The sequence below is a fragment of the Crinia signifera genome, chromosome 8 (assembly GCF_055691185.1).
Source record: "Crinia signifera chromosome 8, ASM5569118v1, whole genome shotgun sequence".
NCBI classification, from domain to species: Eukaryota; Metazoa; Chordata; class Amphibia; order Anura; family Myobatrachidae; genus Crinia; species Crinia signifera.
Genome location: NC_139224.1, coordinates 118,432,097 through 118,450,787, shown reverse-complemented (window position 1 = coordinate 118,450,787; position 18,691 = coordinate 118,432,097). Strand labels below are relative to the sequence as shown.

The 18,691-nt window shown below is 40.5% G+C and overlaps 1 long non-coding RNA gene across 3 annotated transcripts in view; it reads left to right on the top strand.

Annotated features, from left to right (window-relative positions):
* Positions 1-15,782, top strand: part of LOC146026413 (uncharacterized) — a 98,592-nt gene extending 82,810 nt beyond the window's left edge. For 2 of the 3 annotated variants that reach the window (XR_014454445.1, XR_014454447.1), the window contains exons 4-5: positions 8,524-8,650; positions 15,374-15,782. This is a non-coding gene — a long non-coding RNA (uncharacterized LOC146026413). Of the gene's footprint in view, positions 1-7,214; positions 7,342-8,523; positions 8,651-15,373 lie in introns of all 3 variants that reach the window. The other variant, XR_014454446.1, reaches the window with a different exon arrangement.
* Positions 15,783-18,691: the final 2,909 nt, after the last annotated feature.

Here is an 18,691-nt window from a genome sequence, read left to right as displayed (position 1 = left end):
CTCCACGCCGACGTGGATAGTGGGAGTATGAAAAGGTCAGAGGACGCGTACCGCCGCCCCTCGCGGGCTCGCTGCGCTCGCCACGCTTCGGGTTCACGTTTATAGTGGGGGGTGGCGGGGGGTGCATTTAACATTGTAAACACCCATTAGGGTGCTTATACAATGTTTAATCGCATCACATTGTATGGCCATATACAATGTCATACAATTTTAAAATTGTATGGCATTGTACAATATCGCGCGATATTGCGTCGCATCGCATACCATCGCATGCCTTATGGTATGCGATGCGATGGGCGCCGCCAAATACACAAGTACCACCGGTAATCCCTGTCATATGTATTGCCGAAGGTACATAAAAATCCTTTAGTACCACCAGGGCGCCCGATCGTAACGGGTATTGAGGCGGTGACCTCCAATTTATCGGAGTTCATCGATTATTACCTCCAACCCTTAGTGCTAAAAATTTGGAGTGGGAAGAAGGCTATCATCTTATAACAGCTGTGATGTAAAATCACTTTACACGATTATTAACCATGAACAGGGTGTAGAAGCCATAACAAGCAATTTAAACAATAGCACTTTAGACAGAAACCTACAGGAATTTTTAATCAAAGGAGTATCATTTATTTTAAATAACAACTATTTCATGTTTAAAGGAGACTACTATGTACAGTGGGTCGGGACAGCTATGGGCACCAGGTTCGCCCCAAGCTATGCAAATCTTTTTATGGGATGTTGGGAGCATAGTATGATATGGACTAACAATCCATTTGGGGCGAACCTGGTGTCATGGACCCGCTACATAGACGATGTCCTGTTTTTATGGAAAGGGGGTAGACAAGCTTTTAGACGATTTTTGTGTATACCTTAATACTAATGATTTTAATATTGAGTTTACATACGATGTTAGCGATGTGTCGGTGAATTTTTTGGATATAACCATTCATGCAGAAGAGGGTCGGCTAAAAACAAAAACATATACGAAGCCGACCGACTCTCAAAGCTACATCCATGTCGATAGTTGCCACCATAAGAATTGGCTAGATTGCATCCCACAGGGTCAATTCAAATGAATTAAGAGGAATTGTACAGATGAGGAGACGTATAAACTCCAAACCCTCCAACATGGTAACCACGTCACAGAAAGTGGTTATAATCCAATTACCATTCAAAAGGATAAGGAGAAGGTGGACTTAGTACCACGAGCCGCCCTCCTCCAGGATAAAAAACAACCAATTCAGTCGGACATGAAGCAATTTGCTTTCATCTCAGACTATAATTGTCACCACAAAAAAGTAGAAAGTTCATTTAGGAAGCACTGGAGCCTACTTAGGAAAGATCCTATTATAGGTAAGAAGGGCTTCTATAGAAGGGCTATAGAAGGGCTGCCAATTTAGGCAACCAACTTACTTCTAGCATGCATGTTTCCAACATAGGGAGAAGAGAAATTAGGACCAAAGGGTTCCACAGATGTGGAACATGTAGTGCTTGCATTAATGTAAAAGGTGAAAGAAAAGTTGAGAAAATATCCATTAATGGTATTGAACACAACATAAGAGAATTCATAACATGTAACAGTAAGAATGTTGTTTATCTCGTTGGGTGTACTTGTAATTTATTTTATATTGGGAGAACATCGCAGCCCCTAAAAGTGCGTCTAAGTGAGCACATTAGAAATATTAAGAAAGGAGTTGAGACACACTCACTTTCCGAACATTTTAAAGAACATCATGGCAGTTCCCCCAGTCACATAAAAATATTCTTAGGATTAAAATATGTGGAGGGACACTGCCTCAGAAGGGATATAGATGTGCAACTCGCAAAACTGGAAATGCAGATGATTTATAAGTACAACACTTTAAAACCCAGCGGGATAATCGCAGAATTTGAATTAAAATGATTTTTATGATTGGTTTTTATAAGGTAAACGCTTTTTAGATATTTATCTGTCATTCTTTCTTTTAAAAGGTATCTACATAAGATGCCCATAGTGTGTAAGGGCGGAAGTCAGATGCGGACTCTATGAGAAGGCAGAAACTCCGATCATGTGGTCCGGTACATTGTCACATGACCAGAGCAAAAGACCAAGTGCCTAGATCACCATGGAATTACAGACGCGAGGTACCACGTGACGTACGGTACCCGGAAGTGGGAAATCTGGAGACCGCGTCACGCTGGCGATGAGACGGGTCATGTGACTCATGGTACCCGGAAGTGAGGTGCCGGGACTCTATGAGAAGGCAGAAACTCCGATCATGTGGTCCGGTACATTGTCACATGACCAGAGCAAAAGACGAAGTGCCTAGATCACCATGGAATTACAGACGCGAGGTACCACGTGACGTACGGTACCCGGAAGTGGGAAATCTGGAGACCGCGTCACGCTGGTGATGAGACGGGTCATGTGACTCATAGTACCCGGAAGTGAGGTGCCGGGAGGCCGCGTCATACGCACAGCTGTTTAATTTTGGGACACTATAAAAATGTACTCTTGGACACACTCACATCAAGCCTTGAAAAAGGACCCAGATAGGGTCCAAAACGTGTCGGCGGGCGAGAGCAGTGGACACTGGTGCGGAGGTGTGGAGCCAGCAGCAGCATTGAGATCCAGTTTGTACCCGGGCGACTCGGACATTTCATGCATGCGCACTTTGAACTGTAGCAACAACAGTTCACATACCATCTGGTAACTACACTGTAGCACTTTTTCCATTTGCACTCAGCACTTTATGGATTGGATTTTAATGTGTGTGCTTTTATCATCGTATATTGCAACAGTGTTTATTCTGATGTATTTTCATTTTCCCTGTATGTAAAAAATTTTTGTGTGTGATAATTAAAAACGGTATACACTATGAGATACATATGCTCTTCTTACATGTGAACCATATGAGTGGAGGGAGCTGTAAGTGATACCGGCCTTTGAGAGGATCTAAAACACACATAAAGAAAGGGAAGTAGCATTTTATTGTTATCTAGTGCTGATGGAGGGTAACCCCAACTTTGTTGTGATAATAATAATAATAATTGTTATTATTTTTAATATTATACATTAATTTTAATGTTATTTGGAATTTGACAAAATAATGAGCAACATTTTCTGTAGCATTCCATATATATAAAGTTTAATTTTAATATTCATTTTAGGATTATACTATAGGTATTTAGGGCTTAATTTAGCATGGATCGCTAACCATAGCGCCACCTCGTCCGGAAGAGAAAAGGCCAATTTGCAATGCACTGCAACTCTATTCGCAATTCCTGGAACATTGAAGAGAATTTGCCATTTGTCCAAATGTGAGTAAGTGTAAAGGTTTATACACACTGGGCATTTTTACCCAGCGTGTATGGAAAATGATGATAAGGAAAATCACTGGGCTGAAAACCGCTCAGTGCATTACACACTGATAATTTTTTGCCCGTGTCAGCAATTTTCCCCAGGATCTATGCTTTCCATAGCAGGACACTTTTGAAAGCCATTTACTCCTTTGCTCATCTGCTGGTAATACCAGCAGATGAGCGGCCGGTCCAGCGATGACGCGGGAGCATGCATCAGCGATTATCGCTGGCCCGGACACACTGGGTGGCTTTCATGCTGAAAGCAGTTCAGAAGAGTAAACTAATACCCCTTTCACACCAGCCACCCGGCAATTACCCGGCATTTTTAAGTGCCGGGTAATTTTGCCGGCTGCAGCCGGACCCCATTTTCCAGCAAATTACTGGGTTGAAAAGCTTTAACCCGGTAATTTGTTTTGTGGTGTGAATGGGGTATAAGTGTCTTTCAGCTCAAAGTCACCCAATGTGTATGGGCCTTAAGGCTTCCTCTAATGTGTTCTTAGTACATTACTTCAGTGACATCACCAGGACATTTGGCTATATTGCCAAATTGACCTGCATGTTCGGTAGATATCAATCATTGTTGACAAAGTGCAACAGTGTACATCATTAACAGTATTGAGTGTCCACACTAGATGATATTGTGAACAATATCAATTAGAGGCCCCTTACTGAGCGATATTGTTAACAATATCACCTATGTGTATGGGGCTTTAGGCTTTGGTAGCTACATAATCTGAATTTTGGAAGGTGCCTTGTAAAGACAGATTTTTTTTTGTGGCTCGTGGTGTCACAGCTATTTTGCTTATGTAAACTAATGGCAGCCTGCTGTTATAATGTTTATGCAAGTCAACAAAACAACAGCGCATAACTCGAGCGTGGGAAGATCTTTTATCTTTCTTTATCATTCACCATGGAGTAAAACTAAGCAGCTACAGAAAATAAGGAACACAAACTTTTTCACATCTAGCTGAATTTTACATATGTATGGTAAAGTTGTCAAACAATTACTGTCTTTATTTCACTGCATTATGCAAAATTATGCAATTATGCAAATAATAGTTACCAGCTCATCAACATGATGGAACAAAACAGTAATGTCAGTGCAGGCAGCTGTGCACAGCAGAACGGTATAACAGTGCAGTGTAAAAATGAAGCAGCTAGTATTTACCGTGCACAGAAACAAAGGGGTACATTTATGAAGATGGAAGATCTATTGAAGATGGGATTTTGCAAATACCAACCAATGAAATTCTATTTATTATCTTCAAGACGGTTTTAAATAAATACCTAGAATCTGATTGGTTGCCATGGGTAACATCTCATCTTCAATAGAACTCCCATCTTAGTGTGGTGGCAGGTATAGTGGGGTCAGTAGTGGTGGGTATAGTGGGGTCAGTAGTGTAGGGGAGCATATAGATGGATCAGTAGTGTAGGGTATAGAGTGGTCAGTAATGTAGTAGTGGATACAGAGGGGTTAGTAATGTAGTAGTGGATACAGAGGGGTCAGTAGTGTAGTGGCGGGTATAGAGGGGTCAGTAGGGTACAGATGGGTCAGTACTGTAGGGTATAGAGGGGTCAGTGATGTAGCGGAGGGTATAGAGAGGTCAGTACTGTAGGGTATAGAGGGGTCAGTGATGTAGCGGTGGGTATAGAGGGCTCAGTTATATTTGGGACTTATGAATAGGACTCCATTATTTTTCATTTATTTTGTAATATATTGTTTCCTACACTAGATGGGTTCTGTTTACTCACTGGGGCAGGGTGCACCAAAGGCAAAAATGTGGCCAAACCTTTGAAAATCCGTATTCAGCGGTCCAACCACATTTCTCGTATACACCAAGCTCCTGAATGGGATACATTCTAGAGCATGGACTTGGTGGGCATTGCCATCTGTAAATGGCATTGCGTTATAGAAGCCTATGGGCTTCTTTTTGCAATATGTACTGAATGGGATTTAATCGGTCTCCTCCCAGTGCCCATAGAGTGCGTTTATCTGACGCATGCGCAGAAAGATGCAGTGTTTTGTGTTCTACTTGCTGGTTTCTTACAGGCGGCATTCTAAGCCCATTCCTGCTGATTAAGCAAACCAGGCCGCCAACACTGAATCTCATTTCATGCGCTGGTAGAAAAAGCGGGGCCACTGTCTTATGTTTGCCCCCTAGGCTGAAAGTTGCCAGCCAGCCCCTGCATTCCGCCTTGCGAATTAACCAGAATAACCCCCAATGTGTACTAATGTGGCATTATGATGCATGAAGTAATTAGAATATTGGTATAAGGTGGCTAAAAAGGAATGCATACTGTATGGTTTACAAAATAAGTAGACTCTAGCACATAATGTTCAGTTGGTTTTAAAGGGTCTTCTAAGTGCCAAAAAAACATACCCCATACCATTATGCCACCAGCAGCAGCCTGCATAGGTATAAAAGCTAATGTTGCATCACTTTCAATTTAAATAATCTCAATATCCTCCTCTGACCCTTTTTGTAAGCAAAACATTTTGGTCACAAAATATCTTTTTTTTGTATTGTGCTCCATCCTATGTAAACTGTAGAGACTGATGTGTGTGAAAATCAGGGAAGATAGCCAATTCTAAGCTACGAAAAAGTACTCTGTATGGTACCAAAAATTATTCTTTTGTCATGATCAGTTACAGCAGATTACATTTATTCCCCATTCTGGTATTTAGGAAGGACAACAACTAAACTTGTTTATCATGCTTTCTTGCTTTTATGAATTAAGTTGCTGCCACATTAATTATTGAATGATATTTGCACTAACAAACAGCTGTACGGGTTTACCTAATAAAATTTCCATTGAATGTACAGCACAGTATGTAAAACTTAATGAAACATGCCATATCTTTCCCCTTCTGGCCACTATATTTAAAGATGGATTTAATCTGAATTTCAATACTATCTTACAATGCTTTTAACCCTTAACTCAGTGGTTCCCAAACTGTGTGCCGTGGCTCCCTGGGGTGCCTTGGAACACTTGCAGGGGTGCCCTGGGCTGGTGGTCCATTCACAACTAATGTGTGAATAGTGTCCATTCACAACTAATGTGTGCGGCACGGCTCCCTGGCCGTGCGGGATTTCACCGTGCGGCAGGAGCCGGAGTGTGTGAAACCAGCCTTAGGGTGCTGTGATTCAAAAAAGATTGGGAACCACTGCCTTAACTGTTTTGTTATACATAAAATCCCATAATATTACAATATAAGGAACACAACAAGCTGGGTTTCACCTGAGATACAGCATTACCACTTAATCAGATTCAATAACTGAGTCACAAACCTTATTTTTTTATAGTATGTAGATTTCAACTTATTACAATGTAAGGGGAAGGGCAGAGCCGAATTTCCGCACATGTTTGGGGGCGGCACTTAGATGCCTGTGATAGTACTGTCAGCCCAAAATGTACCAATAACTGCAAAATATCCACTGTACTGTACTATATTCCATCTTAAATAGAGTGTAAATGGATAGGACATGCATATACTGCCCCTATAAACTGTCCTACTTAGTAAACATTATTGTTGTGCCTAGGGGCGCCCTCATCCCTAAATCCGCCCCTGGGGAAGGGGGCATCTAAAGTCAACATATTGGATCTTTTTATAGTGACATTGGCTCAGTAAAAAGCACATCTTCATTTCATCATATGCTGATTATAAATTATATATAGCTTCTGGTCATGCTACAGAGCAGATGTGTCTGGGGTGGTTTTGCCTGGAGCCCAGCCTACCATGATCTGGGCCCTTAAGGTGCCTTGTGGATGCCCCCCATTGTAGCCCATTTCTCACCTATGCAGCTGCCTTGCTTCTACCGCAGTTCTGGTCTCCCCATACTGCTCCAGCAATGATTTTTTGATGTCTTTAGACTGTGCCTGTGTATCCACTGCTTTATGACTACCCCTGTGATCCCCAACAATGCTGCTGGTGGCATCACCTCTGCTAGAGAACGAGATCCCTGAGAACATCAGCACTCATCAAGGGAATCAGAAGGGGTAAGAGCACCGGGACCAGGTCATGACTGCCATTTGCAACATGCAGGCCTCTCACCACTATCACTGCCTCTCATTGGGGGAAACTTACTAAGATGTGAATTTCACTTCACTTCACTTCACATGTGATGTTGCTATGAACCAATCAGATCCTGTCTACTATCTTCTAGAGGGTGCTAAATAAATAAGAAGTGAATTCTGATTGGTTGCCCATAGCAAAATCACATGTGAAATAGAATACACATCTTAGTAAATTTCCCCCATTGTCTCTTCCCCTGATTCCTGTGAAACTGCACTGGAGAACCGATTGGACAACCAACCTACTGCCCATTCCCCTGTTTATTACTTTTCTAGCCTGCATACTGTTTGCTGAATATGCTGTTCTTTGTTTTGTATACTGTTTCTTATAATGTACACCCCCACCCAAATCTAACTCTCTCAGCACATGTTACATCAGCCCCACCTGCAGTTCATATGGTTTTGTCCATTAAAGAGTGATTGTGCCTTTCTGAGTGAATCAGAATGACCCCCGTAGTGTGTCCAAGATGGCTGCCTTACCTGTGTGAGTGGAGGGGACAACCTATGGAAGTTTTTTTTCCAAAATGTCTGCACCAAACCCTGCAGTTATATTTATTGTGCTCGCTAGGGCTTTGTTTTCTTTAATTTACAGTATGTACTTTGTGTGCAGTTTTGTACTTGTAATTCTAAAGGAGCCCATACACGGTCCGTTGTGGACCGGCTCCGTTCTGTACTATGCGATGCACACTCCAGCGCATCACATAGTATGCTACAAAAAGTATGTGCTGCACATACTTTTTGTACTAGGTAAACATTGTATCGGATCGCAGTGCATGCACAATGCATGCACAAGGGATGCGATCCGATACGATGTGTGCTGTTTAAGCACAGAACGGATCCAATGAACGGACCGTGTATGGGGGGCTTAAATCCTCTGTATATAAATGAATATCAATAATACTAATTAAAAATAATTACATCTAACATATACCTGTAATAGAAAATATAAACTTGACAACATACTGCTTGCTCACAGATCTATATTTTATGATTTCAGTGCACTGTGGGTGCTCCAGACCTTGTGTTTGCCCTATAGCTCACAGTGGGTAGAGACAGCATTGAGCACTTACAGTTTGGGTTAAACAAATGTTTTATTGTGCTTAATAGGCTGCAAGAGCAAGGAGATGGAACATGGGATACAGCCAGAAGTGCTGGAAGGTCTCTCTATCTGCACCCACTCCTATCGAGTTACGCAGGAAAATATAATATGGCTCTGTAAATGGCAAATAAAAATGTAAGTAAAGGAAAATGAAACAGTTTTTCCATCATGATTTTGGGGGATAGCTAAACATATTGCAATACTTAAGAGATGAATACTGCAGTAGTAATGCAATAACGAAAAAGGTGTTGTAGGTGACCTATTCTTTAGATCATGCTCATTCAGATACAGACAGTGTATCTTGTAAGCAGCTATTACAGTGCATACAGTGGAAAATGCAATTGTATACATCATTTTTACGCTTTCTTCCTGGTCCACTGAAATCTTTTTCAATCTCTTTCTGCTCGATGATCAGTGGAGACAACAACTAAGCTACTCAGAAAAACCACAGAGTAGCAGATACAGGAGCGAATGCAACCCATTTGCATAGGGTATCTTGTGTTTTCACTCTGTGCTCTTGGTCCCATTGCATGCTACACCTTTTTGGGCAAGGCAGTGTCCAGTGCATCTCAGAAGTTGCATCTCTACTTGTGAGGGACTAAGCACAACTTAACTGTCCCTGGTACACTCATAGTGATGTTGTCCATATAAACCAATCACATTCAGTCTATCATTTTTTAGAATGTAATAGTTACATGTTAGACAGAACCTGATTGGTTGATATGGACAACATCACTGCTACTAATTTTTAGATGCTTTCGTAAATTTCCAAATAAAGTAAATGTTCAGAGAGGGTGTGGCAACGTAATTGTGTGGGTATCCGGACTCATGATGGTCAACAGTCAAAAGGTCAACAGGAACCAAAGGTCAACAATAAAAAGAATGACAGGGTCAAAAGGTCAACAGGGACCAAAGGTCAACAGTCAAAATATCGACATGGTCAAAAGGTCGACGGGGTCAAAGTGTCAACATGGGAATTGCCAGCATGGAAAAGGTTGACATGCATATTTAGCAAAATGTTGAGCAGATGTATCAAGCTTCAAAAAGTGATAAAGTGGAGAGTGATAAACAACCAGCTGCTACCTGACATTTTACTAACCCAGCCTGTAACATGGCATTTAGGAGCTGATTGGCTGGATCTTTATCACTCTCCATTTTATCACTTTTCGAAGCTTTCTACATCTGGCCATAAATATGCCTATTTTCAGACATATCTTTTTGCGCCAAGTGTAGTGCTGGTGCAAGTGTGCACTGTTAGTGAGGATGGTTATTAAACCAAGTTTTATGATAGGAGAGGTCCATTCGCGGCCTGCACACTCCACACATGGGCGTATATATACACATCTATTCCTGTGCATGCAGTTACAGCTGACTTGTAATCAACTTGCATAGTGCCCACAGTCAGCAAAGCCATAACACATGAATGGGTGAGCCAGAGGAGAAGTGGCCTATTGAAAGCAATCAGCACTGAAGTAACATCTATCATTTGCATAATATAACATTATACAGAGCAGCTGATTGGGTGCCATGGGCCACTTCTCCTCTGGCTCACTTCTCCTCCCTTATCATTGGATCCTACATCTACCTCTAAGATACTGAGATAAACCTTTTCTGGAATACCAGCAGGCAATAGGTTCATTTTGTGAATGAGCAATATCCATTTATTATGCACTGTCCAACGCTCCTTTACTCAGCCCAAAGCACTACTACATACTGTAGCATGGCCTGTTCATGGACAGAAGTGTACTGCAACTGGCCTATCCACAGCAAGGCAATCTTCATAAATCTCACATGTGGATAAAAACGAAAAAGTTTGTACATAAATGTAGGCTGTACATAAATGTCGGCATGCTTTCTAAAGTGTCTTTAATATATTACATGTAGCTTATATTTAATAGTCAGTATGTATGATACATTAAATAAATAAAATAATTGGTGATTAAAGGCCCACCCAGTTGAAAATCTGTTCCTTGGCAGCTGCACAGAGGAATTCTTGGAATAGGAAAAGTGTTTATCTATATGAATATTAGGTGCCAGTAGGAAGATTTCCAGATGATTCATTATTTTGAGTTTGAATTCTGTTTTAATACAATGTGAAAGTGCACTTCATTTTCTGTAGGTCATACAAGAAAAGACCTTTGTATGCACTTTGTTATCACATTCAATGGAAAGGCTACTGTGTGACATACAAGCCTTCCTGATAGAATATTGTGCAAATTCCGATTAGCTGTAGGGATTGTATGGCATTATCACCTTAGTATTGAATATGTCCTACTTTTATCTTATAGCAGCAGTAGGAACAGATTACAAAAATGTGCAACATATACATAATACATGGAAACATATGTTGTATCATTTATATACATTAAATTTCAAATCCAAACCAAAATAGTGGATTTTTATTGAAGAGAGAAGAAATAACAAATGGAATACTTAGCATAGAAAATACTACAGTTTTATGTTGTCTTCTTGTTGTCTATATTTGTATTACTTTAGTGATTTCTTATCTGTTCACATCCTTTCTCGATTGACATTGAATTAATAACGTATACCTACTAAAAAAAATATTTTTGGTACTTTTTTAGTTTCATGGCGGCAGGGTCTCAGTCGCTGCAGCGTCTGTGTCCACTTGCGGGGCTCGCTTCGCTCGCCCACGCTACGGGCTCAGTGGCTCGCTACGCTCGCCACGCTATCTAAAATCAACTCCATGCCAACGTGGATAGTTGGGGCATGAACCAATTCACGTTGGTATGGGCTTTATTTTAGATAGTTTACCGAGCGCCGAACCCGGAAGTAGCAGGCAGTCATGCTGCCGCCGTGAAACTAAACAAGAACCATATTTTTTGATCACCTAGTCCAGGTCCAGGGATTCTCAGGACCCAATTCAGTTCACATTTTCCAGGTGATCCGGCAAGTGCACAGGTGCATTCATTACTCGTTGACACATTTGAAAAGATCCACAGGTGGAGCTAATTATTTAACTTGTGATTCTGTGAGGAGACCTGCAAAACCTGCACTGTCTGGGGTCCTGAGGATTGAGTTTGAGAACCTGTGACCTAGTCAGCTCAGATAAACTGTAATAGGGCTCATGCCGCTTTGGATATAGGGCCATTGGCTTACTGCAGAATATGTACTGCTTACACACAAATGTGTATATCTTTGTTTGTATGCAGATTTGGTACTTTGCCTACTGTAGGCTTTTGAAGGCAGGCCCGGCAACAGGGGGGTCAAGGGGGACAACTGTGATGGGCCTAGACGATCTTAGGGGTCCCAGATGCATGGCTGTGGCATCAATGATGTTAATATAATGTATAATAATTTTCTTGTTGTTATTTTCATTATTTTCAACATTAAAACTTTTCTCACATGTTGTGCTTTAAATATGAATAATTGACTTTAGGGTTGTAGATTAAAGTTCAGGAGCCCATACACGCTCCGTTGTGTACGGCTCCGTTCTGTACTATGCGATGCGAGCTCTCGCTAAGATAAGTCCCAGGAATATTTAATCACCTATGTGTATTATCATTCACTATTGGCTTGTCATCGATTAACATAGCTTAGGGTTGCCTACCTGACCCTCTCCTTCAGGGAGAAAATGCTCTGTTCCTGGACTTCCCAGGTAATGTATGATTGCCAGCACCTGTGGGGAGCTAGGTAATTGATAAGAAAGGCATTTCCTGATAATGGAGACTTGAACCCCGAAACATAGATGTTGCACTTTTCATACTAAAGCACTATATTTGAAGTCTTCCGAGTGCCGCCTCGTTTGTATGATATAGCATTGGTGGACTTGGTTCCCCCACAGGAAGGCACCGGAGCAGCAACGCAGGGAGTGGAACGGAGTGCCGGGGACATGGATGTATATAGATGTATACATTTTGAGCCACACTGGGCCCTTTGTCAAGACCAAATCATAGATGGTTCACAGCATCAGATGATCTAGATATATATATACAACACCTTCATGGTTTGTATGGTCACATGACCTTTCTAGTTTGTCATGTGACCAGTATGTATACTTGTAAGATCGTGTGATTAGGGCCCCCATATATACTATTCATGGTCAGTTTTAAGGAATGTCATGAAGCTATGTCAGGATTGCCTAACTGACCATCTCCTTCAGGGAGAAAATGCTCTGTTCCTGGACTTCCCTGGTAATGTATGATTCCATCACCTATGGTGAAACGCATTTCTTATCAATTACCTAGCTCCCCACAGGTGATGGTAATCATAAATTACCTGGGAAGTCAAGGAACAGAGCATTTTCTCCCTGAAGGAGAGGGTCAGGTAGGCAACCCTGAGCTATGGTAATCGATGAAAAGCCAATAGTGAATAATAATACACATAGGTGATTAAATATTTCTGGGACTTATCTCAGTGGTGATTCTACAGTTTTCTAGTCCTATTTTTTTATTTATTATTTATTTATTAATTAAGGTATTTCCAGAGGAATGCCCTAATATCAATATTTTTTATTATTATTATTATTATTATTATTATTATTAAGATGTGACCTAACTTATTCTCAGACTCAGAGCAGGCTGTGGAGAGAACATTCCAATATTTTTAATAGTCAATGTTGGAATGGGAGAAAGTTTGTTGATTTCATATATTTAACTATAGAGGGGTTTAAAGAGGGAGTTTGCTTGATGACTGAACAGGTGCCGAATTAGGGGGGGGGGGGAGCGGGGACCTGGGGGAGCTCCGGTTGAAGTGCGCGTACATCCCCTTCCGGGGCAGGGGCTGGCAGATGGCAGGGGCTGGTGGATGGTGAATCCACCGCCAGCCCCTGCCTGAACGAGACCCGCTCCATCTGTAGATATATATTTGACCCGACTTCCTTCACATTGATGTAACTATTGTGTTGTCTTTGGCTTCCAGGGTTATATCCAAAAAATGTATAAGTGTGCGGTGATAAGTGTAGGTGAAAGTATGATTAAATACATTTAAATTAAGGGAATCAATGAAAGAAGTGTCTGACTTTAAATCCCCATCCCAAATAAAGAATAAATCATCAATATAACGGCTGTAGAGGACAAGGTGTGTGCCAAGCCCGTCTCCCGAAAAGGTTGGTCCTCAAATTGACCCATGCATAGGTTAGCGTAGCTTGGCGTCTACCTACCATCCAACACCATTGCGAGAGACTGCCATACCAGTAAGGTACCACTCATGCCTACCTTATGTGCCTATCACTTATATGTCATTTAATCATGTTTTCATGTTTTTATATATTTTTGATTGCATTTTAAATAAATACAATTTTACCATCCCACGGTATTTAATCTCTCCTCATATTAGTGCTGTGCACCGCCATTGCTTTTCCTCTTACCTTCCACATATTTGTTTGATAAACATCTTGTAACAGAATTTTTTTTAAACCAAAGTCTAAAAAGCAACATACCATCAATATTAAATTGCTGGAGAAAAAGTTAGTATTTTGTAAGTTTTAATATTTTAATTAGCAAAGTTTAAATTTTTAAGAATAGCACTATTTTATGTTCCCTTTAATCAGCTGTAGTACTGTGCATCTCATTTGTATCACAGCCTAAACTGCATTGGTTTTATTTTTTATTATATACTGTAGAAACGGTTAGGTTTTAGCATAAAAGGATCAATAAATTGTGATGCAATAAACCAAATTCAATTGACAGACCTGGTAACAATAGTATGAGGCGTAATAAATATGAACATTTTTAATATGTTGCAGTGTTGGTTTCATTAATTATGCAAGAACAGCACTGGGGGACCTTACCTCGTATCTAAAAATGGGAATTATAATTGATCATAATTTGTTTTTTTATTTTATTTAACTTAACCTTGCAGTCATATCTCAATACTCAAGACAAAAGGGAATTTCCTTTTTCAGGTTCATCTTTTACTTCACAGATCATCATAGCATACTGCAGAATTTAAATGAACTGCTAAAGACTAATATATCATTTGTTTCTGGCACATCTGTTCTTTAAACTACCTTTGGGTACTCAGTAGATTGGCATCAATGTGACACACATAGAAATATAGAATATTTGAAAAGGAAAAATCTGAACAAAAATAATAATCTGAGATCCTGTATGGGCTGGGTCTGATGACATTACAATGGAGTATGACATTTGTTATTTGGACATGGGAAGATGATATTGCTGATGGGATGGGTACGGATCATTGTATAGACAGCAAGTAGGTCGACAAGCATTAGGTCAGCACCACTAGGTTGACATGCATTAAGGTCAAAATGACTCAAGGTGGACATGACTGAAGGTCGACATGGGTTAGGTCGACAGGGTTATTTGGTCGACAAAAGCATTAGGTTGACATGGGAAATGTCGACAGTCAAAAGGTCGACATGGGGTTTTTCACTCCCCCCCCCCACCCCCCCCCCCCGAATTTCGACACAGTAGACATGGACACTTAAACATAGCACTGCGTCCTCTCGCATGGCTTGCTGCACTCGCCATGCTTCGGGCACGGTGCCTCACTATGCTCAGCACTCTATTTTATTCTCCCACCACACCCTAGTGGATGGTAGGGCAAGAAATTCTGCCTGTCCGCACATGTTGGGTCAAAAAAAAGGAGAAAAACCACGTCAACCTTTTCAACCTAATGCTTGTGTTGACCTAATGACCCTGTCGACCTAACCCATGTTAACGTTCCTGCATATCAACCTTTGGTCAAGTCAACCATAATGCATGTCGACCTAGTGGTGTCGACCTACTGCTTGTAGACCTAGTGACCGTAACCCAATGGGATGGTGTTATGAGGGTCTTCATACATCGTTCTGATAGTGATGCAGAGTATATTTCTGTAGACCACTCCACCCTTCTTTCCTCAGACTTTTGATTTTCTGCTTTTGTTTTACAGGTTGAATAGCTGGAGAGAGTGGTGGAACAGTGGCTTAGTCGTGAAATTAATGGGTACACTCTCCTTCTTGTAAGCCAATAGCTGATTCCACACTGCTGGGAGTTAGTCACATCACCCTTCTGAATAGAAAATAGAATTTGTGATATGAAGTTTCTTGAAACCCAGATTAAAGGGACTATTGGACTGGCTGCTACCTCACTCTTTCAACCACCCTTTTTTCCCTTTTTTATGTTAGTGACAGCCCAATTAGCAGTAGAAGGGGATGTATGTTGCATCACCCCATGCACTTACCATTTAACTTCCAATACATACAATTGTTGTGATTCAAGTTTCAATGCATGCAATAGATTCACTGGGGCAGATGTATTAAGCCTGAAGAAGAGATAAACTGGAGATAAAGTGGAAGGAGATAATGCACCAGCCAATCAACTCCCAACTGTCATATTTCAAACATAGCTGATTGGCTGGTGCTTTATCTCCTTCTACGTTATCTCCAGTTTATCTCTTTGCCAGGCTTAATACATCTGCCCCATTGATGGTAAATTCTTTATCTCTGGGTCTAAACACCCTTTCTTTATAAAATATTTTCTTATCAATAGATAATAATTTATTTTCAATAAAGATGACCTATTACAACTATATTTCTAATGTCTGGTCTCTTTATTTTTGAAGTTACGTTAGGTATCCAAATATTTTATTTATTATTTATTTATTGTACTGTATGCATGAGAGAAGCCTGAAACCATCATATCGGGTATTAAGAGATTTAAGCATATTTAAACATATTTGTGAATTTATTTACCATAAATAGAGCTATTGGCTAAATACTGATAATTTGTTCTGTGAACAGAACCCCAGGAGATCCACTCATCTGTAAACAGCATGAGCAAGAGAAAAAATATCTAAAATAATTTATCTTGCTTGATCTAAACCCTATGCATGTGACTCCTAGGACTACATGCTGCTTATTAGAGAGGAGAAAAAGTCTCCACAAATGCAATTGTTTCACAGCTGTAGTAGGTAAGTCTGAAAAAGTTTAACTATTTCAGAACACAGCTGTCTCTTTGATTGTAGACTTTTATGAAAAATGTATTTTAAAATGTTGACTCAAATTTGCAAAAAAGTATAATTTTTAGTGTAATGTGATTACTGTGAAAGATTTTAACACACACACAGGCACACATATACTGTATGTATATACAGTATATATTTATATATATATATAGGACTCAGCTTGAGAACAATCAGCGGCACTCCAACGGGCTTGTGACAGAAAAGTTTAATGCACAAAGGTGACCGACGTTAACACTCCCCATTTTCAAGGTGTACAAACAATAAGATAAGGAAAATAAGGTACCTTAAATAGCGTGTGAAGTGCAGCCCTCCTCTCAGTGTCAGCGTCCGGTGTTCCACCCGGCTTCCGCTGGCGTCAACAGGGGGCGGGGGAGCTGGCTGTTAGCGTCCGTAGCCTAGCGACGCCTCAGGCATCTGCTGGTTGCCATGGTGGTCCGGCGCCGACGTCTGCGTGAGGGAATGAGAAGTGAAATCGCATAAATAACAAGCATATATCAAAAAAATACAATATGTGAATTACGGCCTGTTGGAGGCACTGGGTGGTATCAATATTGGGCACATGTGAAAAAAGTGACTATAAAATTTAAAAACATGATCCTGGGCAGGTATGTCATCCGTGCTCAGATTGGGCAGTCTTTCTGGAAGCACAGGCTCGTGTTGACACATTCTGTCGTGATTATTGATATTGTTGCTGTGGCTGTCAGGGCAGACAAAAGAAGTGGAATTATATACATAAATCACAGATTGGTATGACAGCGGGCGGTCTCTATTGATACTCTGGAGCATGAGAGAAAAAAGGAGAGGGACATAAGTACAGGTGATGCCTAGATGCCTAGATGCCTGGATGTGACAACTTGTCTGGGTATGGTACTCCAGAAGATGTGGTGTTCCGATTGTCTCATAGAGAAATGTTTAAAGAGAGTCTCTCGTTGAGGCCCTGGGGGCTGCAGGTGTCCAATGTAAAGATCCACTTCATCTCCTTACATAGCAGGATACCCTCTCTATCTCCCCCTCTGCGATTCCAGGGAACATGGTCTATGATGATGTGTTTCAGTTCTGAGAGTCTATGTTTCATAGCTACAAAGTGCTTGGTCACGGGTTGGTCTACCGCTTTATACCACTATATATATATATATATATATATATATATATATATATATATATATATATATATATATATATATGATAAACACAAAAAATAATTAAAATAGAAAGTATCATACTTATGTCCAAGCAAGAATGCCCCTTATGAAAACCTTTTTTTCAGAAGTTTTTGCAGGATACAAAGTCCCAAGGAACAATTAAGACACAAAGAATGTTCCTTGTTGTTTTCGGCAATGCACTTTGGTTTTTTTATAAAACCTGCTGCTCCGTCATGAACCATACAGGTGTCCTGAATCCAACAGGTGTAATGCATCTAAAATAGAAAAAACGGACGCTCCATAGTGCAATTACCAAAGATTAAAATTGAGTATTTTAGAATAAGAACAAAACCACCACGTGGGTCAGGGTAACGTACCGCAAGTAGCGGTCTACAAACACCGCAGAGAATACAGCATGAACAAATGGGTGCAGAGCACCTTTACCACTGTTGGAGCGGTTACACTTGCCTGGGTTGCACAGTCTCAGCGACATTAGGCCACCCACCTACGCGTTTCATCACATGGACTTCAACAGGGATTTTGGTCACAGAATTACCTGAGCTAATTTGTGAGCCTTTGAGAAACCAGCATATAAAAAGATTGTTCTCATTGGACCATCTTATCTTTTTTGATGATCATTTTTGATGATCTACACTTCTGACAGCAAAATGGTGTAATCTCTCAATCAAATTGATCCATTTCTGCCCCTGATGAAGTAATGATATTGACGAAACACGTTGGGATGCCTACACCAACTTGATGATCACCACTGTCAATTTCCTGAAAGGATTCCTTATTATTGTACCTTTTGATTTTATTGAAAGTTGTATACACAATTTTTTATTGAATACTTTTGACTACATTTTCTATCCATTAACTATTTCATAGCGCCCTCTGAACCTTTATTTCTATCATTTCTATTGTTGGATTCCACCTAATAGGGGATCCTCATTGATGCTGCTCCATTTGTATAGAGTGCAGATTGGGGTCTTTTCTATATATAAATATATAATATACTCATTTTACATACTGTGGCATTGCATCTGTATATAGTAATCTGCATTTTTTTTTCGTCATTTTATGTTAAACTCTCCTGTGGTAC